The following is a 22,394-nucleotide window of genomic DNA, read 5'->3' as shown; positions in this document are numbered from 1 at the left end:
TGTGCCAACAGCAAGGTAGTCTCCATCTTTAATCAATGACGCAGAGGAAATGTAAACATCTGGATGCTCCATCTGCAGCAGGGGGATAATCTCCCTAGTAGCGTGATTCCACAGATAAACAGTGTTGTCCAGAGCCACTGCCAGGAAGTTCTGGGAGCTCCAGTCTACGAGATTCAGATCTACAATTTGAAAGAGCAATGCAGGTCACACCATGCTTGGCTAGAGAGCCCTGCCCTTCACCTGTGCTGATGCAGCAGGTGTGGGTGCACATGTGCACACACACACGTACAGGTGAGGGGCAGCCTTCTGAGTGTCACTGTGCCCAGCTGCTGGGGCCAGGTACCCTGCTCCAAGGCACCAACACAGTGCCCTAGACCACTGTGCCTGTAAGGCCACACAGGGACACTCCAGAAGTGGTCTGTGCTAGCCTGGGTACACAAAATAATACAGACAGCCCAGTCACACTGTCCTAGGAACAGCAATCCAATGCAGAATGTTCTGGATGCCCAGCACTCAACCCTGCAGCCTACTTACAGTAGTCGTTGAACATCTCTGGTGCATCCAAGACCCGTTCTGGCTTTGAGGGAATATATCTGCTATTCTTCCTGCTAAATCCAGGTGCCATTTTCTGACTGTAGAGCACTTTCAGGTTATTCTGATAGTCTGTGTGCAGGGGAACAGGTTTGTTAACCTGAGTTCATTTCCTCCCAGCTGAGTGCTGCTCACCCAACTAGGAATCCCTTGGAGTGAAAATAAAGTCCTAAGAGAAACGCTCACAAGCCTGCAGTGCACTAAAATCACTGGGTGCTTCCCCATGACCAGGTGACACAGCAGGAGGCCCAGGGACCAGATCGTGGCTGCCTCGCCGTGGTGGCGTTGGTGCTGGATCCACTCTGGTGGGCTGTAGGACAGGGTTCCTGTGGAACACAGACAGAGATCAGCAGGGGGATGCTGCTGCTCCCAGAGCCTGGCCCCAGCATCCCTGGGCATATGGGGGCTGCCCCAGAGGCACACGGGGTGAGCGCTGCCCTCTCGCCAGCACCTGGGACTTGTGCACAAACTCGGGGCTGGAAAAGAAGCCACTGGTCCTGGAAGAGGGCAGAAGAGACCCTAGGAAGGCCCAACCATGACACACAGAGGAAAAACCCACCCAGTAGTGGAGAAAACCCACTCTCCTCCCCACCTGCATGGCCCCCTAAAATGTTAATAAGCCAAGGCAAACAAGGAGAGCGGAGCAGTCCAGCCCTTCCTCGCCTGCACACCAAACCATCCGGGGCACGCGGTCAGACTCCCATCTCCGCTACCCCCATGGGGGTTTGTGTTGGGCTGGCTGCCCCAGCTCCAGCCCCAGCCCAGGCCACAGTGGGTGCTGAAGGCTGTCAGCAGGGCTGGGAGCTGGCCGCCCTCACACCCCACCCGGAACAACTCGGCTCCAGCATCAATCCTATCCCGGCTGCAATAGGGGGAAGCCCCAGTGCTGCACCCAGGCTGGGGCCACGAGATGCCCAGGAGCATCCCCTGCGAGGGCTCACCTGCAAACTGGGTGTAGGCTGTGTCTTGGAGGAAGGCGCCACAGCCAAAGTCAATCAGTTTCAGCTGCCCGCTGGCCAGGTCGAGCAGGACATTCTCGGGCTTGATGTCCCGGTGCAGGACCCCGCAGCTGGTGCAGTGCCGCACGGCCTCCAGCACCTGGCGGAACAGCCCCCGCGCCTCCTCCTCTGGCAGGAACCCCCGCTCCGCCAGGAAACCCGAGAGTTCCTGGCACCGCTCCGGACGCTCCAGCACCAGCAGGAAGCTGTCGGGGAGCTCAAGCCACTCCAGGAGCTGAATGACACCGCCACAGCCATGGGACACCTTGGCCAGCAGCACGATCTCCAGCGGGGCGCTGGTGCCGTCAGGCTGCGTGAGGAGCGCGGTGCCGTCAGTGGGGCCGAGGCCGTGCCGGGGCTCTGCGAGCCCTCAGCCAGCCCGGGATGCTCTGCACGCCCCGCTCAGCCCACGCCCGCTCTCCCCGCAGGGCTCCCGGCGGCTCCCACCCTGCCGGGCCCCGGCTCCTCGCCGCCCGGCACGGCCCGGCTGTTGCTGCTGGCCCCTCTTGAAATAAACAAGGCCAGGAGACTTCTTCTCCTTCTTAATACCTTCATTAAAAGTGATCAGCTCAGGATTGGGCAGCTCGGCGGGGCTGCAGTCTCCCGTTCTCTCTCCCAGGGCGACCCACAAGAGGAGGATATGCGCTGCTTTGTCCACTAGGAGTAGAGCTGGGGATAAGGTCCTCGTGGGAGCGTTTAGGGCGTGATGATCCCTTCGTTGTTACTTTTCCCGGCCCCGTCCGCTCAGTCTCCATGCCGGGGACGACTCCAAAGGTCAGGGCGAGAGGGACTCCGAAGGTGTTCCACATCTCTGCAGGCTCAGCACTCGGCTCCCCACGTCCAGACATCACTCCAGTCTCTCAACTCTTAGGTGGCTCGTTGTTTTTGGGGTTCTTCCTGCACGTTTGGAGTAGGGGTCCCACACAGCATGCTGGTCCTTAGAATTATTTTGCATACCCCTCCCCTCCAAAGTCTTTTCTCCTCACTGTTCGGGAGGTACTGCACCCTTTACTGCTGAGAGAAGAGCTATTAACTCGCCCCAGCCAGGGCTTTTACCGATACAAAGACAACTATTAACCACAACAACCCGTAATTACCATAACACAGGCAGCAGCCCAGCAGTAGTGGTAACCTTTTTCTCACAGAAAAAAATCAACTGAATTTTTGTTCATAACACCTCTTACTCACCAGCTCGCCCCAGTGCCGGATGCGATCCCGCGGCACGCGTTTGATGGCCACCTGCGAGCGACGGAGAGCAGCGGGCTGAGCTCGCCACCCGTCCCGCCGCGCCCCGACCTTCTCCTCCTCCTCCCTCCTCCTCCGCCCCCTCCTCCCGCGCCCGCCGCCGGCCCCGCCGCTCACCGGGGCGCCGTCCGAGAGCCGCGTGGCCGCGAAGACGCTGCCGAAGCCGCCGCGCCCCAGCAGCGAGCCCAGCCGGTGCCGCTCCTGCAGGGCCTCCTGCGCCTCACCTGCGGGCGGGACGCGGCTGTCAGCGCTCGGTCCGGGGCCAGCAACGGCCCCCGAGCGCCCCTCACCCGCCCCGGGCCCGGCATCCCCACCCGCCCCGGGCCCCGGCGGCTTGGGGCTGGAGGCCGCGCTGCCGAGCGGCGGAGCTCGGGCCGGGGAAGCCGCAGCGGAGGCGGCGGGAGCGGCCGCGCCGCCTGTGTCGTCCGCGGGCCCCGGGAGGAGCCGGGGCCGCAGTCGGGAGTGGAGCCTGCGTCGGGTCCGGGGCCGGGCTCGGGCCAGGCGGAGCCGAAGGGCGGCGATGCCGCCCCCGCACCAGGCACTGATGCCCGCCCAGCAGCGCCACCGCCAGTACGGCCAGAGCCGAGCGGAGGCGAGACCGCGACGGGGCAGCCCCGCCCAGGGCCGGGGGCGGGCCGGGGGCATGGCCCAGCCCGGCAGGGGAGAGGAGAGGGACGCTGGGAAACGGACACCGAGAGAAGGGTGCCCGACAGCGGGAAAGGGAGAGAGAAGAGTGAGAGTGAGAGTGAGAGTGAGAGTGAGAGTGAGAGTGAGAATGAGAATGAGAATGAGAATGAGAATGAGAATGAGAATGAGTGTGTGTGGCTTATGGTATTTTAGAGCACCTAAAAATCCCTAAGTCACTGATCTTAGAGGTGAGGTGCATCTGGAATTACTGGGATGAAACATAGAAAAAGGGAGCATAGAAATAAATAGAGGAAAACATCTTGGATTGTTTCTTTCATTTTCATTTCACTTCTGGAAAGCTGTTTCAGTTTTCCAGAAATATTCTCCTGTCTGCTCTTCCCAAAAATCTCTCATGGAGAATAAGGTCAAGCTTCTGTCACAAGATTTGCCACCAGGAAAAATTGTGCCACTGGTGCAGTTTTCATTGTGACAGTTTGTGCTGGTTTAGGGAAATTTTGGGAGGAAATCTCCAAAAGGAATCCATCTAGAAAGCAAGTTCAAGCAGCCCCTACCCCTACTAGTTCAGGAAAAGACTTCCCTCGAGAAAAGTAAAAAAAAAAAACAGTTTATTAAACAAGTAAAGTATTCACAAGCATGTAAAATGAATAATATTAAATAAAACCTCTGACAGTGCTGAAGAGATGGCAAATTCAGAAAGTCCTTTTTGTGGGTTGTAGTTGATTCACTTGGTCTCTCCTGAGTCCCTCTGGTGCTGGAATGCAGCGTCCCAGAGCTCGGTGGGTCACAGGTGTGTGCTGATGGTGTTTGTCTGGGTTTTCAGTCCAGAGCAGGTCTAAACCAGGCCTGGCAGTGGCACAGCAGGCAGTCTGCTTCATTGTGAACCACTACAGAGCTACATGCCAATCTGGTTTAAGTAGTGTGGTATTATTAAGAGCTCCTTTTCTGCATGAGACACAAAAAGGAGATCCCAAATGATCTCAATGCAAGCATGCAGTAAAGAACTGGTCCTGCTATCCTAATGAAGCGTTTGCTTTGGCAATTACACTCTTCCCATTCATCTTTTGATGCAGACACCTCAGGTTTTCCCCCACACCCCTGCAAGGCTGGCAGTCGCTGTTTCCCATTTCCTGTTCTTCCCTAGAGATGGTGCAGTGGCTGCTTTGAAACAAAAAAGCCCTGAGATCTGGACAGCTTGAAGGAGCATGAAATGCTGATTAAGTGCTCATGTTGGTAACACCCAGGCCTGCACTGCCCAGTCCTCTGAAGCAGCAGCAGCAGCAGGACCATGCGTCATTCCTGTTGGTGGATGTTCATGCTTCTGGTGTTTAAGAGCAATGACTTTGAGGAGGGACAAAAATGCCCCTCTTCAAACAGTGGCTGCGCAAGGAGATGTGAAGTTTCACTGCCTTTTCTAGGATATTTTAGAAAGATCTAAGAGAATATTGTGGCATGGAGCAGGTCCCTAATTTTGTCTTCAGAGGAATCCCCAAAGAGCACATTCACTCTGCTGCTGATGGCAACACCATAAGCTCATGGACCAGTTTTCCCTGCAACGTGCCACCCTACCTGGGCTTTACTAGGCCGGGACTAGACCCAGAGCAAAGCAAATACAGGCAGCCAGGTGACATTGTGTAACATCAGAAGCTGGCAATCATGAGGACTTTGCTGTCAGAAGGTTACAGCTTGCACTGGGCCCAGAAGTGTTTTACCCTAAAGCAAAGCAAATTAAAATGTGAAGTTTCAAAGTTTCAAATGACTATGAAAGGAAACTGCAGAATAATTTCTGGAAGGGCAGCACTGTCAATGATCATGCAGCCCACCAAGAGCTGGAGCTGAATCCAGAATTGCTTCTTCCAGCTGTGCAGGAATTCATTCCACTGGCAAGCACTGGTCCATGGGAACAAATGATCCCCTAGCTCTGGGCTGAATGGCGCCCAGGCTGCAGTGCAGATTTGAGGAACCCTTGTCACTTGTTATTCGCCTCCCAGTGCACTCATCCTTCTGCAAACAAGGGGCAAACAACACAGCTGCACTGCTGTCCTGGGTAAATATACATATAGGTGACTTTGCCAAAGCGGTGCATCTTTTCCCAGTGAAATACATGACCTCTTCTTACCTATGAAATTGTGATTGAAGACACCTGTGAGCCAGATCTGTGGGAGATTGCAAAGGAGCAAAGCTTTGGGATTTGGGCACACTTCTCTTTGTTTCTTTGCTCAGGCCTTTGGTGAGCAGAGAACATACCTAGGTAGAAAACCTTTGACTAGACAGGATCTTTTGGATCCATTGTCCCCCAAACAGGTCAATGTATGGCCCTGTTCCAATGACAAGTTGAAAACAGCAGCACAAATGACACAAAGAAACCATGGCCAAAGAGGAAGAGGAGAGGCCCAATGAGGAAAGGATGTGGTGAGACACTGGCACACTGAGTGAGCTGCACTCCCATAATCTCTAGGCTAGCAGGTCCTGGTCTCACATTCTCCTCTTGGTTTATTTAAATGTTATTTATTTTTTACTTTTTTTTCATCATCAAAATAAAATATATACAATTAAAAGTATGTCATCAAATTTTAAAGATACAATCAAAACACAGTAATTCAATCTACATCTAAAGATCAGAACATATGTACAGCTGTAACTATGAAGCCTAACGCATCAATTCTATTATTCAAACACTCTTCACACAGGCAGCAGCTTCTTCCTGAGCTTGGAGGAAAGAGAGCTCTTCTGGACGGGAGGTGAGGACTTTGTGGGTGAGGGAACATCGGAAGTGTCCAGAGAAAACTTCTTGGTAAGACTGTAACCAGTCAGATCTGCAAAATGGAGACACAAAGTTTAACGGAGGCCACCATGCAAACCTAAAGCAGCTGAAGCTCCATATTTCATGGGACAAATTTCCTGGAAATGTCTAAACAGCTGCACAGGGAAACATGCTCCTGCTGGCAGACACTGAGGCAGGCCGGGGCAAACCCTGAGCCACTTGCCCAGAGCTGGCACAGGCACAGCCTGGCCTCTGGGCTGCCCTGGGACAGCAGGGAGCCCAGAGCCCTGTGCTCTCCAGGAATGGCTCAGCTGCACATGCACCCTCCTGCTCCTCTGCCTGCCCCACAGCTCAGCAGCCCTACAGCTGCAGGGGCACTGGCAGCAGCACAGCTCATTGCAGGGACACGTGCAGGGCACAGCTGTTCCCTGGCAATGTGCACAGCCTCTCTGGGCTGCCACAAGACCCTTCCTCCCAGCAGGGATTGGCCCAGCTGCCCCCTCACCTCTGTGTGAGGCTGAGCCACGATTGCCTTCACCTTGTGCTCCATCTGGAGCTGCTCCAGGCCCCCCATGCCATGACTAGGAAGGGCAATGGAGAGAGCAGGGGCAGATGCACACCCTTCCTTAGGATTTTGTCATTTTTGGCACAGCTCAAAAGGCAAACCCAGAGGCATCCAACTCAGCGCTTCCTCAGCCTTCTGGAGAACGTCTGGCCTTCACCAGCCCAACATTCTGGAGAGGTTTTCCCGCACATGTGGAGGCTTGCTGGCAGCACATTTCTTCAGCTGGGTGCCCATCACCTTGCAGAGGGCAGAGGCGAGCTTGGTGGCCACGGTGCGGACATTGGCGCTCCGCACAGGCAGCGCCTTGTTCCCCAGGAAGGACCAGAGCACGGGCAGGGCGTCGCGCTGGGCGACTTCAGGGCTCCTGGCATGAACCCCCTGCACAAGCACTGCCAGGACAGAGACACAGCTCCTTACCCACCAGCCTCACTGCAAACAAGGATCCACCTCTGCTTCTGCTTCTTGCCAGCCTCTCTGGCCAAGAGCAGCAAAATAGCACCCAGAGCCCCTTGGTCCAGAAACGGGCAAAGCAGCTGAGCATCCTGGAAAGAGAACCACCAACCCCTCAGCACTAATTGCTCCAACCAGAGCCTTGGCCCTGTGGCAGACTTCCTACCTTTACTAAATTATGTCACAATCTCTGTATGAACAATGAATGAAATGTCCAATTGCCTTTGATTTCCATTAAGAAGTTGTCTAAACCCACTCTGAAGATTTGGAAATGTACCATAGAGAGGAAATGGAGAGATTTCTAATAAAAGGGATGATTCCATTTTTGTAACTTTGATGCCAAGTGCCAGATGCCTAATCTGGCTCTTCCCTTGGCACACAGCAAAGGGCAGGGTTAAAACACACCTCAAAACTCCAGCCCACCAGAGATGGCTGCTGCCTGACAGCTGGATGAGAAACATCAGTGACCAGCTGGGGTCTTTGGCAGAATGCTTTTGGGGCTTCCAACAAAGAGCTGTTTCAAACCTCAGGGCATCTCTAGAGAATTACCCAGATCCCATTGCCTTGGCATTTGGGCATCTCCACATTTTAATGCCACTTCCTCTCCCAATGTTAATGGCATTTTTTCTTATATGTCCACTGAAATAGGGGCATAGAGAAAGAAAAATGCTACACAGGGGACTGAAATTTAACCAAAACACGAGTGTTTTCTCACTTTCAGAGATTTCCCCTGAAATCTCTCTGCCCATTTTCTGAACTGAACTGTATCAAACACGGACAAATGTTTACTAGCAACAGGCTCCTTGCAACAGTCAGATTTGGCTAAGAGATGAAAACCTGAAATGCTCTGGAGACCATTCTTATTTTCTGATCAGACAAAATGTTATTTAGCAGCAATTTAATATTCTGTGGCGGAAGAGACTTCATTTTCTCTATGCTGTTAATCCACCAGCAGTCATCAACATTGAAAGAGCTCCTGCAAGTACCCAAAACCAATTCTGCTAAGCAGGAAGGGGTATGGTACCCATTTTAAGATGGGAATTCATTTGAATTTAAATGCAATTAAAGACATCAGTGACTACTGAATGTGAGGAACAGCTGTCCGGTCCTGCTAAATCTCAGAGAGAACATCTGCTTTTTCTAAAGTAGTCCTAATTTATGGGTAATTCCTTTATTTGAAAAAGAGATCAAAAGAAGTGCTAAACTAAATGCCCTATTGCTGGAGATATACTTTATTCAAATGCTCTTTAAAGGGCCTTTGACATTCCCAATCGCTGAACATGCCCTTTTCAGATTCCTAATGAAGACACAAAGTGTATTAAACCTTGCATTTAAAGATGGCGGCATAATTAGCAGTGGATTTAGCCCCAGTTAAAGCAAGGCTATCAATCATCCTCTCTGCTATATATTGAGATTATCCTTTTTCCATTCCTTGGCTTTTGCTGACATAGCAAGCTCCTCTGAGGAATCAATTATCAGCTGCATTTGTAGCATTTTGGACAGCGCTGACCCAGGCAGACACTGTTTGCACACCCGGAAAGGCTCAGTCCAAGGCCACTGTGACAGCACAGGCAGGGAGCCTCAGCACTCTGCTTCTGTCCCTGTGCCCCAGAGGCTGCCTTGCACTAAACCCGTGCCTCTGATACCTCTGTTGAGTTCTGGCCTAAGCTGTGACCCCCAGGCTCTGCACGGTTCAGCCTCAAAACTTTCCAAGAGAAAAACAAGAAATCTGTGAGGACAAAACAAACTGATGCCCTGAAACAGCATTGGCCACCATTTCCCCTCAAAGATCACAGATGTCCCTGAGCTTCCCAGAGAGGAGCCAGCTGGGGCATTTTTAGCCCTCCCTTTGCTGGAGGTGGTTCTGAGATGCCCCAGTGAGAGCTCAGCCCCCGGCCGAGTGCTGCCCCCATCTCAGATGCTACCCAGCTCTGCAGCAGCCAGGGAAAACCTGCCCAACCCACCTGCCTTGGCTATGGGGCAGCAGGGACACGCTCAGCACCTCCTGGTTTGGAGGAGCTGCTCTGCTGTCTGTTCACGGGCATTCCCTGTAAATGCTCCCTGGGAAGAGCTCTTGGCTCAGAAGGCGAGGCCATACCTGTGATACGCTCGGTGACATCCAGCAGGGCTTGGCCACTCAGGTGATTCCATTGGTAGCTGAGCTCTTTCAGCAGTGACACTTTATCTACAAGGGAAACACACGTTTCTGCTCACTTTCCTCAGGTCATAGGAGAAAGGGCAGGGCCAACCCCATTTTATAAAATCAAGCACATTTCTGCAGATGTTTGAATCTTATTCTTCTTTCCTTCCAGCATACTTGGCAGGGTTTTAAATTCCAAAAGATAAGCTCTCCCTTCACATTTGTAAATCCAAACTTGTCTGCTGTAGCAGGAGCTGTGTTAAAACATTTCACATCAGGGACCTCAAGAGTTCAGTCACATGGAAGCAGTGGAAAGGTTTTGCACCCCATAGCAAAAAGGAAGAGCCCCATACTTGGGTCACAGAAAGGCACTGAGTCAGACAGTTCCTGAGCTCACAGAGCAGCTGGGGAGGAGAAAGTGGAAACTCCTCTTGAAGACCTGCCTCTTCAACACTCCTTTGTTCAGGCATATTCCACCAGTACGGAATTTTCAGAGCTGACATAAATGTGTGTGGCAAAGGAATTTAGAGCAACCCTTGCCTATGCAGTTAATTGCTGTGGCCACCTTGCCCCATGCAAAACAACAGGTGGAACAAGGCATCCTTGACAGCTGGGTTTATACCTCTTTGTTCTAAAGAAATGAACTTGGTGAATCACAAGTTCCCCTTTGAAAATAGAAGAAAAGAAGAAAAGTGGAAAATAGGCAGCTAATGCCTGTAATGTGGAGCCTCCCAGGTGGCTGCTCTGCAGAAGCTCTGATGGGTCAGTGTCCCTTCATGCCAACAGCAAAGCTGTTCATTTGGGAAGTCAGACGGGGCCCAAGCAAACTCCAAACCCCCTTTGCCTCTGAACTGTAGCAGAGCTGTAGCCCAGGACTTGCTCTTCAGACAAGCAGCACAGAGCCAAGGGACTGTTGGGAAATGCCGATCCCATTCCAGCCTGTTGGGGATGGTGCATAAGGACTGCACCTGCACAGCCTCTGGTGGGTGTCAGCTGCAGTGTTCCACAGACAAGAGCAGCTGTCAAGGCACTCAGTGCTCTCTTGTGCAGGAGAGACAGAGACGAAGCTGAGGAGAGTCCCTGCCAGGGCTCAGCCTTACCCAAATGAGCAATGGATTCTTCCAGTGCTTTCACAGCTGCCCCACGAACCCTGGCATCCTTTGAGTTCAGGTTCTTTGTTATTCCCTCCACCAAACCAATGATCACCGGGTTCAGGGCATCTTTCAGGGCTCCTGTGATTTCAGCCAGCACATCCAGCGCCCTCTGCTTCACTTTCTTGTGGCTTTCAGATATTCTCAGGACAAAATAGTCAAAAATCTGTGAAGAGAACCAGCATCGTGAAAGCTGCATTCAAATGTCCTTGTTTGAAGAGTGGCTGTAGCAGTCAGCAATGTCAAAGATGAAAGTGATCCTTTCTGTCAGGTCAGCACTCGCTTGCACAATTTCACTGTTTTCCTGGGGGCAACTCACTGGAATGGTGGCACAACCTCATGCTGGTTGAAAGATTTTCTTCTGTCTTTAGGAGGTTTGGCTGGGGACAGAATAGTTCCTATGGTATTTCTCTCCATCTATAAATCATTAAATTACTTCAATTTATTAATGCTAAAGAGTACCTTTGCTTTGAATGGAAGCAGATGTTTACAATGCCTGGTTTTCTATACAGTTGCCTCAAGTACTGAGGGCAATTATGATTTTGCCAAAACTATGGCTGGAGGAGATCTAAGTTTTCTTTTGTTTGTTTCTGAGCCAGTGTCTGGAGCAGTGCAGGGCTATGATCAACTCTTCCAGGATCCGGACTATTTCTCTAAGTAACAAGTAGACTTCTGAAATGTAATGTGCTGTACAGCTCTCATTAGAGCAGGTTCAGTCCCTTGACAGCCTCATTATCAGGCACCTTTTCCTGGAAAAAGGGAAAAAGCAGCTACTGGGAGGAGAAGGCAGAGATGAGTCCTTAGCTGTTTTCCTCCTTTTCCAAAGAGAGAAAAAGACCCCCAAGAAGGGTGAGCACTGTCTTTACCAAGAGGAATAGGAACAAGGATGGAAACGAGTAGCCAGAGCTGTGACAAGATGGAGTATATAGAAGTATTCTTTAAAAAAACAACTGGATTTAAACCAACCCAGCCTGATACTTCTCTTCCCTATGCAAACCCGTTTTTGGTCTAGGGAACAATTGCCATGCTTTCAGGGGCTGGATTCCCTTCACTTCACCCAGCTGGGAGTAGGAGAGAGCAGCAGTTACACCAGCGGAAAATTCTGCCATCATCTGATGAACAGCATCAATAGGCACCTGCCAGACAAATACAGCTGGACTGAAATAACTTGTCCTGAAGCCCGGACCTGAATTACATTTGTCTGGGTAAGAGGGACCAGCGTGTCCCAAACAGCCAGGACGGAGTGCCAAGACACACTGAATTAACTTTGCTGCTAAAGGCTTAGGAAAGGAGCTAAAGGAAAGGAGCAGTGAAGATACCCTACATACTTGGGCAATGTTAGTGGAGATGAGCTGGGGGCTGGTTTTGCACAGGTCTAGGAGGAGTTCCACTCCTTCCATCCTTGTCTGAAACCCCTTGGCTTCCAGGAGATGGTAAAGCTTCTGGAGCAGCTCCGTTTCTTCCACAGGTGGAGGTGACGTGACCTGGGCTTTTGCACAGTGTAGGAGGTGTCCATCAGAGGGAGATTTCACCCTGGAAAATAAAACCAAATGAGGACCTGGTGGTGATAATTATCATAGCATGGCATCCCTATAGTGGAAATAATTAGCATTGACTCCATGATTCCAGAAGGCCTGATCAATCACCTTATTATCCTATCCTATCCTATCCTATCCTATCCTATCCTATCCTGAAACTCATTGCCCTTACAGACAGTCTGATACAGACAGACCAGACTGGTCAATTGAATCCAAAACACCATCACCAGTGGCCAATGAAGAAATTACTCTTTGGTAAATAAATCTCCATAACACATTCCACGTGTTCACAACAATAGGTGCAGAAGTGAAGATAAGAATTGTTTCTAATTTTTTTCTCTGATCTTCTCACAGCCTTCCTCAGGACAATGCCTGGGAAAGTTGTGCCTGCTGCTCTCTATGGAGAGAGCTGCAGCCACAGACAATATCTTCACTTAAATGTGAGCAAAACATCTTGAGCAGCTTTCCTAATTATGTCATTTCAAGCTGGAAAGTCATGAGGCTCTGAAGAACAACATGGACCTCATGACAATCATTACAGGAGACAATCTGCAAGTGACATTCTCACCACTGCTCACTCAGGAAAACCAAGGATGAGATGCATCTGATCTATCTTCAGATGGCTGCCAGAGCACACAGGTCACATTGCTTTGTGGAGAAAGAGAGACACTACTGCCAAGTTTAAATGCCTCCTCATAAAGGACGTGTGTGTCTTAGAATAAGGAAACTCATCACTCTGGAGAAGTGTCTCTACAACCAGGCATGACAATCTGGAAAAGTAGCTCAGATGCATCTGAAGAGATGAACAGGGCCATATTTGAAGGATTCAGAAAATCAGTAAGAGAGATAAAAACAGAAACCAGAAATCCCAGAACTACACTCCCATTTCATTTGCTTCCCTAGAGACCAGATGCACAGCTTAACAACCCCCCTGGGAACAATTCTCCTGGATCAACCTGTCTCTTCCATGAGCACAGGAAGATGCTAGCTGTGCTACTGAGGCATGTGGTCACTTTCCTGCCACTGCTGAGCAGGACAGAGCTAAATAAATTCCCTCTGCTATCAGAGGAGAACAGGCACAAGCAGCTCTGCAACTGCCATGAAGAGACAGCAAGGAGCAACTCCTGTCTTAAATGCTGATTGCAGCACAGGGGGCAATAAACCAAACATGCTGTCCACCAAACAAATTACATGAAGGACAGGAATATCAAGACAAAAAGTCCACATTGAGACACCTGTTGACTGAAGTTGTTCAGGAATTGCCTTGCTACTTACTACTCAAACTTGGTACTGTTTGAGAGTAAGAAAACCCTGATTCAGCCAGGCCAAACCACACGGATGAGAACTGCATCTTTGTGGAATAGCATCTTGCTTCCAGACTGAGATTTCTCATGAAAACACCCATCTAAAAAAGTCTCCACTCAGATGAAAAATAAGCCCTGTTTGAATTTACTTGTCCCAAATCAGGCAGCAGAAACTTGGCCCTCTCCCAGCCTCCACAACACTGCCCTTGCCACTGCACTGGATCGTCTGAGCTGCAACCAATGGGTGTCTTTTTGTCTCTCCATTTTTGTGGAAACCCCTCCAGAGAAGTTGTGTTCAGCACAATGCACAAGTAGACATTTTTTATCCTAGAGCATTTGTAGGGAAAGGAAACAATCTGTGGCATTGGTCATCTCTGCCAGACAGTTTTTCCTGAGGAAGAGACAGGTAAAGCTTGTCATGTGCTTTGTCACATCTGACAAAAGTGCTCAGTATCGTTTGCTAGCAGACAATGTGGCCTGGGGCTCCTTTGAGCCATCGTTCCTCTCCTCCGCCGGCTCCTTGACAGATGGGCCTTCAGCCTTCTGGTGTTCCATCCCCTACAAAGACATAGAGAAATCCCATCAGGCTTTACAATATAAACCAGGAAATTCCCTGTTGAAAACACAAGTTAGAACCAGGATCACTGCTACCAAGGCTTAGGGAAACATTTCCTAACTTACAGATGGAAACAGACCAGAGATTCAGTGATGCCAACTCTTTGTTTTCAATAGCCCAATACAGGTTATGGGTGCTACCACACTGAGCAGCAGTCTAAAATCCCAAATTCCTTAGTCATGAGCAGAAATGGGAATAATGCAAACTGGCAGGCAACGAGAGTTTGTGAAGGAAGCAGCAGAACAAACTGGACTCTTTGGGGGTTGGCCCATTGTGTTGGAAGTCCATTTGGTTCAACACTCACTCTCCCTGTGCCTGCACAAAGGCAGGCTCCCTCCTGTAATGTTGATAAAAAAAATAAAATCCTCCCCCAAACAAAGAAAGGATTTTCCACTGGATGCTGCTGAATTCACCAAACTTCTTCCAGCTCCACAGGGCTTGACAGCAGGGCAGTATTCCCAAAAGACAGACAGTAATTGTAGTAACTAGGATTGACTTGGACGTCTTTTGTAAATTTGAAAATTTTCTTGGCGCTACTACTTCCAGTGTCCTTTGCAAAGACTCTGTTATCTTCAGAAGCACAATTCTCACTTAATTGCTTTACAGGGGGCAGAGTAGGGAGAGCATGGTGGGGGCTTATGCTTAAATGTAAACCCATTTTCTCCTCTTTGCCTTTCCTCTTTGTGACCGATATTGAAAATATTCGAAACCTCACTTTTTCCCTAATAATATCAGTTCCTTTGTGGTCTGCAGATGAACAGGCTGAGGATTAACAGCTCATTCCCAGGAGCAAAATGATTCAGAAGAGGAATGAGCTGAAGACAGATTGGGTGTGTTTGCTCTCATATTAGCAGTGGCAATACTTACACAAAGGAGACATTTCTCCTGCCAGCACTTACTTTCTTCTTAATTCTTGTCAAAATATCTTCCAGGTCATGGGTGAGAAGAGATCGTTCCAAAAGCATTTTAAATTGTTGATGATTGAGCAACATCTTCACCATCTCCTGTCCATAATGCCTAAGGCAGGCAGGCAGGCAGGCAGGCAGGCAGGCAGGAAGGAGGGAAGGAAGGAAGGAAGGAAGGAAGGAAGGAAGGAAGGAAGGAAGGAAGGAAGGAAGGAAGGAAGGAAGGAAGTGAAAGAAAAGTGAACAAACACAGGAAGAGTGTTAACAGAAGAGGCTGATACCTTAAACTCATCAGGTGCAATCCCTGCACGAGAAGGCATGACCTACTCAGCAAAGAGGGAGATTTACCTCACTGGACACTGCACAGTGCTGTCAGCTGAACACAAGAGGCAAGAGGAGAATGTGGGGCAACAGAAAAACACCATTTCACTCTGAAACAGGGGGTGTGCTTCTGTGGCATCAAAGGATCCCAGGGAACAAGCAAAACACATCTGCTTTGTTGTCAGAGCCTATTACATGTCTTGCTGCCATTGCACAATAATTTGCCTTTCTTTAACTGGCAGGGAAGCCAAGACAAAACACCTCATGCATCCTCTTGATTATTCTATACTATGTGTATGCAGAGGGGCAGCTAGTTGCTCTGATGTTCTTGGCAGCTATTAACGGGAATTTCATCACAAAAAGAAGGGAATTTTGGCAGTTTGGGTTCATTTTGCCACTAGGAAACCACAGTTTTTTTTCAAGAAGAAATGTGGAGCTCACTGAGCCAAAGATAACAGCATTCTAGAAATCTTCAGAACAAGTTTAGAAAGACTGAATATGTTGGCTAAAGAGCCCTGAACTATTTCTAGGAAAGTCTGAAGTTAATGAGAAATTGATGTTTGGGATCCTTCAGCGATGAACATTAGCCAACGCTTTGGCTTTGTGTTGTGCACCTAAGGCCAAACAGAAGTGTTGGACTGGCTGATCTGAGCTCTTTTGATCTCAGTAAAGAATCCTTCAAGGCACAGGAAAAAGTTGGCAATGTTCCTTTTTGCTGGCCATTTTCAGGTTTCCCAGTACAGACATTTGCCCAGGCAGCCCAGAGCAGTGGTCACAGTGCCAAGGCTGACAGAGCTCAAGAAGAGTTTGGACAATGCTCTCAAGCACATGGAGTGACTCTTGGGGTGTCCTGCACATGGCCAGGAGATGGACTCGATGACCCTGATGGGTCCCTTCCAACTCAGCATATTCCATGATTCTATGACCCTTATTCACACTGTGAGGTAACTTCATATTCCCTTTAGTTTCCACTCTGTTGTGGTTTCACCTTCACAGCCAGACACAAAACGGCTTTCCTGTTTTGGGAGGTGAAATGAAGATCATTACCTTGTGTCCTTGTGACAGTCCTGAGCAAGCTTCCCTGCCACGTGTGGCAGCCTCTCAGCCCTGGCTGTGCCTGCGAGCTGGGTGACTCCAATTCTCTCCATCAGGGACAGGAGGAGTTGGGCCGCACACTCGCGCACCGGGGCGGGGCGGCTGCTGGGGAGGAGAGAGCAAACCCTGGGCACAGGGACAAGGAGCAGCAGCAGCACCGGCCTTGGCCAGAGCTGCTCCCTGTCCTTGCTGGGGGAAGGAGCCTGGGCTCTCCCTGCACCTTCAGACACCTGCAGAAGGTTCTGTCCTCAGGGAAGCACAAAGGTAGCATTGCACACAAGGCCTGCCTGCACAGAAGAGGGAGGAATTCAGTCTCCCTGCACTGTCTGATACTCAGTTACTTTCACAGTATTTACTCTGAGAAAGATTAAAGAAATAGATGACATATGAATAATTTAGAAATTAAGGATAATTGATGCTGATCTATCAGAGGGCACCCAGTACACAGAGCTGCAGAATGATTGAGGCTCTTTCCAGCCATTTATCCCCAAATCTGCAGAACTTTGGAAAACAACAAATGCAGGGAAAACACGTTGTGGGCCGTGAAGTTGCAGAATATCCAGCAATGCAGCCTGTTTCTTCTCTGGGGCTTGGCAATGGATCCATCTGAATGTTTCACCCTATTCCAAAGCTGAGGAAAGGGTGGCAGGCAGTTTAGCCAGGCTGTCCTGTTCTAGAGAGCGTCTCTTGGGAACTATCAGGCCCAGCACCAACATTTAAGGCAGCATTTGCTTCAACTGTCCCATGGCAGTCAGCCTGTGGAGGTGCCTTTAAAGTGATTCATCATGTCAAGGCTAACATGAAACATCAGTTTGAATAGAAAGCAGAGCTCTGAAGCCCGGACAGTCATACAAGGCTCCTTTAGCAGGAGCTGCACCTGCTGTGCAGGCTGTGCCACACCCAGCAGATTGTCCCCCATGTGCTCCAGGCCCCAGCAAGGACCCTCCTCATTTCTCAAGTTAATGGCATCACGAGGAGACATGGTTTTCCCAGGGCCTCTCTGGTTAGAGCTGTGAAATACCAAACTGCTCACACCTGCAATTGCAATTGTCCCTCTGCCCACAAAATCACAAGGCTCTATCCTTGGCCTTTGCAGGCACTTTCACTTCCCCATCAGTCACCACATCTAGGAAAATCTGACAGACTGGGAGAACTCCAGGAAGCAGCAGGAAGCTGAGTCAGAGGAGCTTTAGTTTGGACATCAGGAAAAAGGGTTTTTCACCCAGAGGGTGGCTGGGCACTGGAACAGGCTCTCCAGGGCAGAGGTCACAGCACCAAGCCTGACAGGGTTGAAGGAGCATTTGGACAACAATCTCAGGCACTTGGTGTGACCCTTGGGCTGCTCTGGGCAAGGCCAGGAGCTGGACTCGATGGTCCTGATGGGCCCATCACACTCCCCATATTCTACAATTCTGTGATTCTGAGAACTAATAGGCTGCAGGAGGGCAGAAATAGGTGACAAGAGGGAAAAAGTGAGGTTGGTCAGAGAATCAAGTCACTGAGTTCACAGAAGATGCAGGATACAGGACCCTTCCCTCCCAGCATTCCCATTCTCTGTCTCATCCCTTCTCCCTCCCACACACACGAAGGTGAAGAACATCACTAAAAGAAGAAGAACCTGCTTGACTCCCATGTCCATGAGAGCAGTCATTGCTCGTGCAGGAGTCGCATTCTCCACCATGATCCCCAGGCTCTGACTGGCTGCTTTCTGAACAAATTCTGGGGAGTTGGACACCATCTGGAGAAGGAGCCAAGCAACCTCATCCACCTCAGAGTCCATGTCCTTCTTCAAGGTCACAGAGAGCTCTCCCAGAGTGACAATGGCAGAGCAGGACACCTTGGAACGGAGGTTGGTCACCTGGGGAAGCCATGAGGGGAAACATAGGAATCACCTTGGAAAGAAAACCAGTTGCCTTCAACAGAAGTCCCAGGAAAGGACAACACATCCCACTCTGTTGTGTCCAGAAAAACATAAAAGTACAGGAAGAGCAGGAGAGCACAAGCACAGAAAGGCACTTACTCTGGCACCAATTTCTGGCTTCAGACCTGCTTACTGCAGGCCTAAAATAAAAATTTCATTAAGTGTTCTACTTAACCCTTCTAAAATGTCCACAGCTTTTATTTTAGGCCCTTTTACTAGAAAATTAAAACAAGAGCTGCTTTCAAATCATGAAGGCAAAAGTCATAAAGGTAAAAGAGTCAGGTGCTCCTGTTCCAAAAAGCAACACCAGCAGTTGAAGCACTCAGCCAGGAAACAGAAAACACAGGCTCAGGTCTACAGAATAATTTGCAGTGTTGAATTACAGCTTGGGCAGAGACTGGGACTCTGGCAAATAACGTCATTAGTGTCTCCGTTTCTGCATTTGCACATTGCATTATAAAGGCACCACACTCAAAGATGAGTGTCAGATACCCGACCTGCCAATAAATACAGCTGCATGTGCCCACAGATCCTACAGATAGCTGATAGACATTAGAAATCTCAGGTCTAAACCAGAAATGAAGGCTGACCCTGAGCACACATGGAGATGAACAAGCACACACCTACTCTACACACTGTGTATGAAGTATGGGGGACAATTCAGAACAATGTTCTCACCTCGCTGGTAACTGCCAAGCAAACCTCACCAAGTCTACAAAGCAGGACCTCTGAATGGGACCCAGCCAGGTGTTGGATGGTGAAGAGTCCCTTCTCCTTCAGCTCTCTGAAAGGCAGAAGATTGATTTTTGTCTCCACCAAGGCAGCACCCTCTGAAATGACCAGGCTGGCAGCTCAGTTGAACAATGGGAGGTGCTTTTCAAGGAGTGCTTAATGAAATCGTGGAACGCGTTGCCCCAGGATGCTGTGGCTGTCAAAAGCATTCAGAAACCCAAGAGGCAAAGAGAGGGGTTTCAGAGTGGCCATTTGAGAAGACAGCCTTTCTGAAATCTCTGGCACATGAGGCCCCTCTGTCACTGCTTCCTAGGAGCTGTGAGACCGGGCCATGCTGCTGTTTGTTGTCACCTCCCTGTACCTGTCCCTGAGGCACAGTGCCACCGGGCTGTTATTGGGGCATTTTCCTTCTTTGTCAGCCCCAGCAGGCATTCAGCAGGGAGAGTCTGCACTGCCACTCTGGAGCTGAGTTTCCAATCTATGATCTCGGCCTCTCTGTCACCCCCTCCACTCCCCCTCACACATTCCCCAAAAAAGCAGCAGGATGTCTGCTGGGACCCCCTCAGCCTGCAGGAAGGCCAGGTGGGTCCTGGCCTCTCCTGACCCACAGCACAGCTTTCTTTCATCCCAGCATGGAAATATAAAAACTATATTATCACATCACACAGAGGGCCAGGAGCTTTTTATTTTGGCTGCAAGTGTCCACAGGGCATTGGGGAAGAGGAGAAAAAGAGTGTTTTGCAGCAAGCAACCCGGCTACTCAGGCAGGATTGTAGGAAAAGTGTCTGGAAGCTGCTTTTTAGGACTTTGGTTGTTCTGCTGAAGCTTCTGACAGAGCTGATGGGCAGATCCCAGAGCTGTGGAGAGTTCCTGGGAAATTTGTCCTTGGATCTGTCTACGAATGCTCTCCCAGCTATGAACTGCCATCTGTGTCCTGTCCATATATTACTTCCTTGACTGTTGAGTGTCTGAGGTGCCTCTTGAGGCTGCTATGGACCTCCTTCACCAAGGAATGGATTGTGATACAACATCCCTTTCTGCTTCTATTTGGGCACTGACAGAGCCTGGACCACTCTGGCTGGAGCTTGGGCTCTGGCCAAGCAAGATTGCAAATGAGAGCAGCTCATGGTCCTCAGCTCTTCCCTGCTGCTGGGACAGACAGACATGGCCATGGGGACAGAATGGAGCTGCCCCATCTGCCAGGGCACTAAGAAGGATGTGAATTTTTCTCTGCCCTGTCACCACCAGTTCTGCCTGGGCTGCATCCTGCAGTGGGCAAAGAGAAATCCAGCATGCCCACTCTGCAGAAGAATGATAGAAGCTGTCAGGTTTTCTGAGTAGGATGAACAGGACTACATACAGTGTGCCATCAGCTCCCCCAAACAATTGCTAGAGTCCAGCAGGGAGAGAGCCTGGCCACCTCGCTGAAAGCAGCCCCCCAGACCCTGTGATGGCTGCTCCATCTTCCCCACAGGGAACACTGTCCCCAGCTGAGCAGGGGCTGCAGGACCAGAGCCTGTGGATGGCCTCCTGCCCAAGGTGTGGGCCGAATTTTTCAAATAACAATGTCATCTACTTGACCAAAGGTGGCCCTGGCTGCAGCAGAAGCTGGAGGGAATATGCCAGCACCAGAGATGGCTGGTTAAGGAATTCCTAGAGCAGCATCCTGCACGCCCTCTGTGCCTATAGTCAAGTTGCCAAAATCTTGGTGCCAGTACTGCAGTTTCTCCTCTGTAGCAGTCTGAATTGCTGCTACCATAGTCCAGGGTAAAGAAGCAAAAAGGGCCTTTGCATAATCTCCACAGATGTTTTATTCAGCTGTGCAGGGAGATGTTCAGGTCCCAGTACCCACACACAGCGGGTCTCACTTTGTCTCCACAGGGGCCTGGGGGCTGACCCTGATCTTGGGGCAGTACAAAGATAAGGGGGCCAATCAGGGAATAGGGAAGGTGTGGCTCAGGAACGCAGGAACAGACACAGGAACAGGGGAAGTAGCAAATGGGGTCTAACAGCTTTTTGAGGGAAGCTTCTTGTGTCTCCCTAGACTAGGGAATGCCCCCCCCAGGGTCTCCACAATTCCCCATGTTTTATATTATTAGGAAAGCTTCTCTGAAGGATCAACTGAATCAACACAAAATGACAAAAACAATCAAAAGCACTCATAAGACAATTGTTCAAAATGCAAACAATTCTGAGTTCCCAATGTGCCAACAGATTTCTTGGAGTGTCTTAGATCTGTCAGGAGGGATGCAGGGTTTTCTCAGCACAGTTTATGAGGAAACTGAGTCACACATACTGAACCTCTGGTCCATGGCCTCCTCACTGCCATCGTGCAGCAAGGAGGCCCAGAGGCTGCTGTGCTCTGGTCCTGTCAGGGATGAACACAGCGGCTCTGTGGCCAGTGCCAGCTCCAGCTCCAGCAGCTCACAAGAGGAGACTCCTTCCAGAAGTTCTGCTGGCTCCAGTGTGGCAGACCAGCAGAGCCCACTGGAAGCCACCCTCCATTGCAGCCACCCCCAGCTGCGCCCATCATCACTGCAGAGCAGGAGCTGCCCCAGAGGAGCCGCGGCAGGAGCTCATGGCAGTGGCAGGTCCCTGTGCCCAGGGCAGAGCCACAGAACCTCTGCTCCTGCCTGGGACAGGGGCTGCTCACCCTGGTGTCCCACCGAGAGGAGGGATCCTGGGCCCCAAACTCTGCCCAGCCCTGCAAAAGGCCACCCCGCCAGCAGTGCCAGCAAGGTTCCTGCAGCCATTCAGTCAAATCAGAGGAAACAAATGTCTCTTCAGCTGACACAGTCTCTGCACACAGCTTTCTCCCCCTTCTCCTGGTGCCTTTCCCTGACTCCAGCAAGAGCTGCAGGAAATGCTGTGTGAGCCATGATGATGGAAGAGCTACTGATAAAAACACTGGGGTGATGCTTTCAGAGGAGTCATGAATGGAAGACTGACCAACCTTCCAGCCAATGGTATGCCAAAAGTTTCCATTCTTTAAATAATTGACTGCAAGAAATTAGTAAAAAGAAAGATACGGAAACAAATTAAATCTCCCACAGCTGCTGGCTTTCCTCAGGCTCCATGGTCTATGTATTGCTAGACTTACTTCATTTAGGCAGAATATTAACTGCCCTGACTTGCTGGAGACTGACCACAAGGTCTAATCTGTGGTGGGCAGTCACTAAAATTCGCTCAGCAGAGGCATCTTCAGCTGTCCAAGTGTGGCAGAAATACAAATTATCTGCTTCATGACTGTGTGGCAGCAGCTGCTGGTGTGGATTTGTCAGCGTTGCTTCATGGATTACTCCTGGGAAGGAATTGTGTGCACAGGCACAGTGTGATGGCTTCCATCTCCTCTAATTACTCCAATCGGATGATGGCCAGAACTTGTAGGCAAAAAGCATCATGACAGAATGATT

The 22,394-nt window shown here is 50.2% G+C and overlaps 1 pseudogene; it reads right to left on the bottom strand.

Moving 5' to 3' along the window:
• LOC128943501 (serine/threonine-protein kinase pim-1-like) overlaps positions 1-22,394 on the bottom strand; it is a 242,976-nt pseudogene that overhangs the window by 188,591 nt on the left and 31,991 nt on the right.

Source organism: Melozone crissalis, unplaced genomic scaffold (assembly GCF_028551555.1).
Source record: "Melozone crissalis strain CALT ecotype California unplaced genomic scaffold, PUWL_Pcris_2 ptg000046l_1, whole genome shotgun sequence".
NCBI classification, from domain to species: Eukaryota; Metazoa; Chordata; class Aves; order Passeriformes; family Passerellidae; genus Melozone; species Melozone crissalis.
This window is presented reverse-complemented; position numbering and strand designations above follow the sequence as displayed.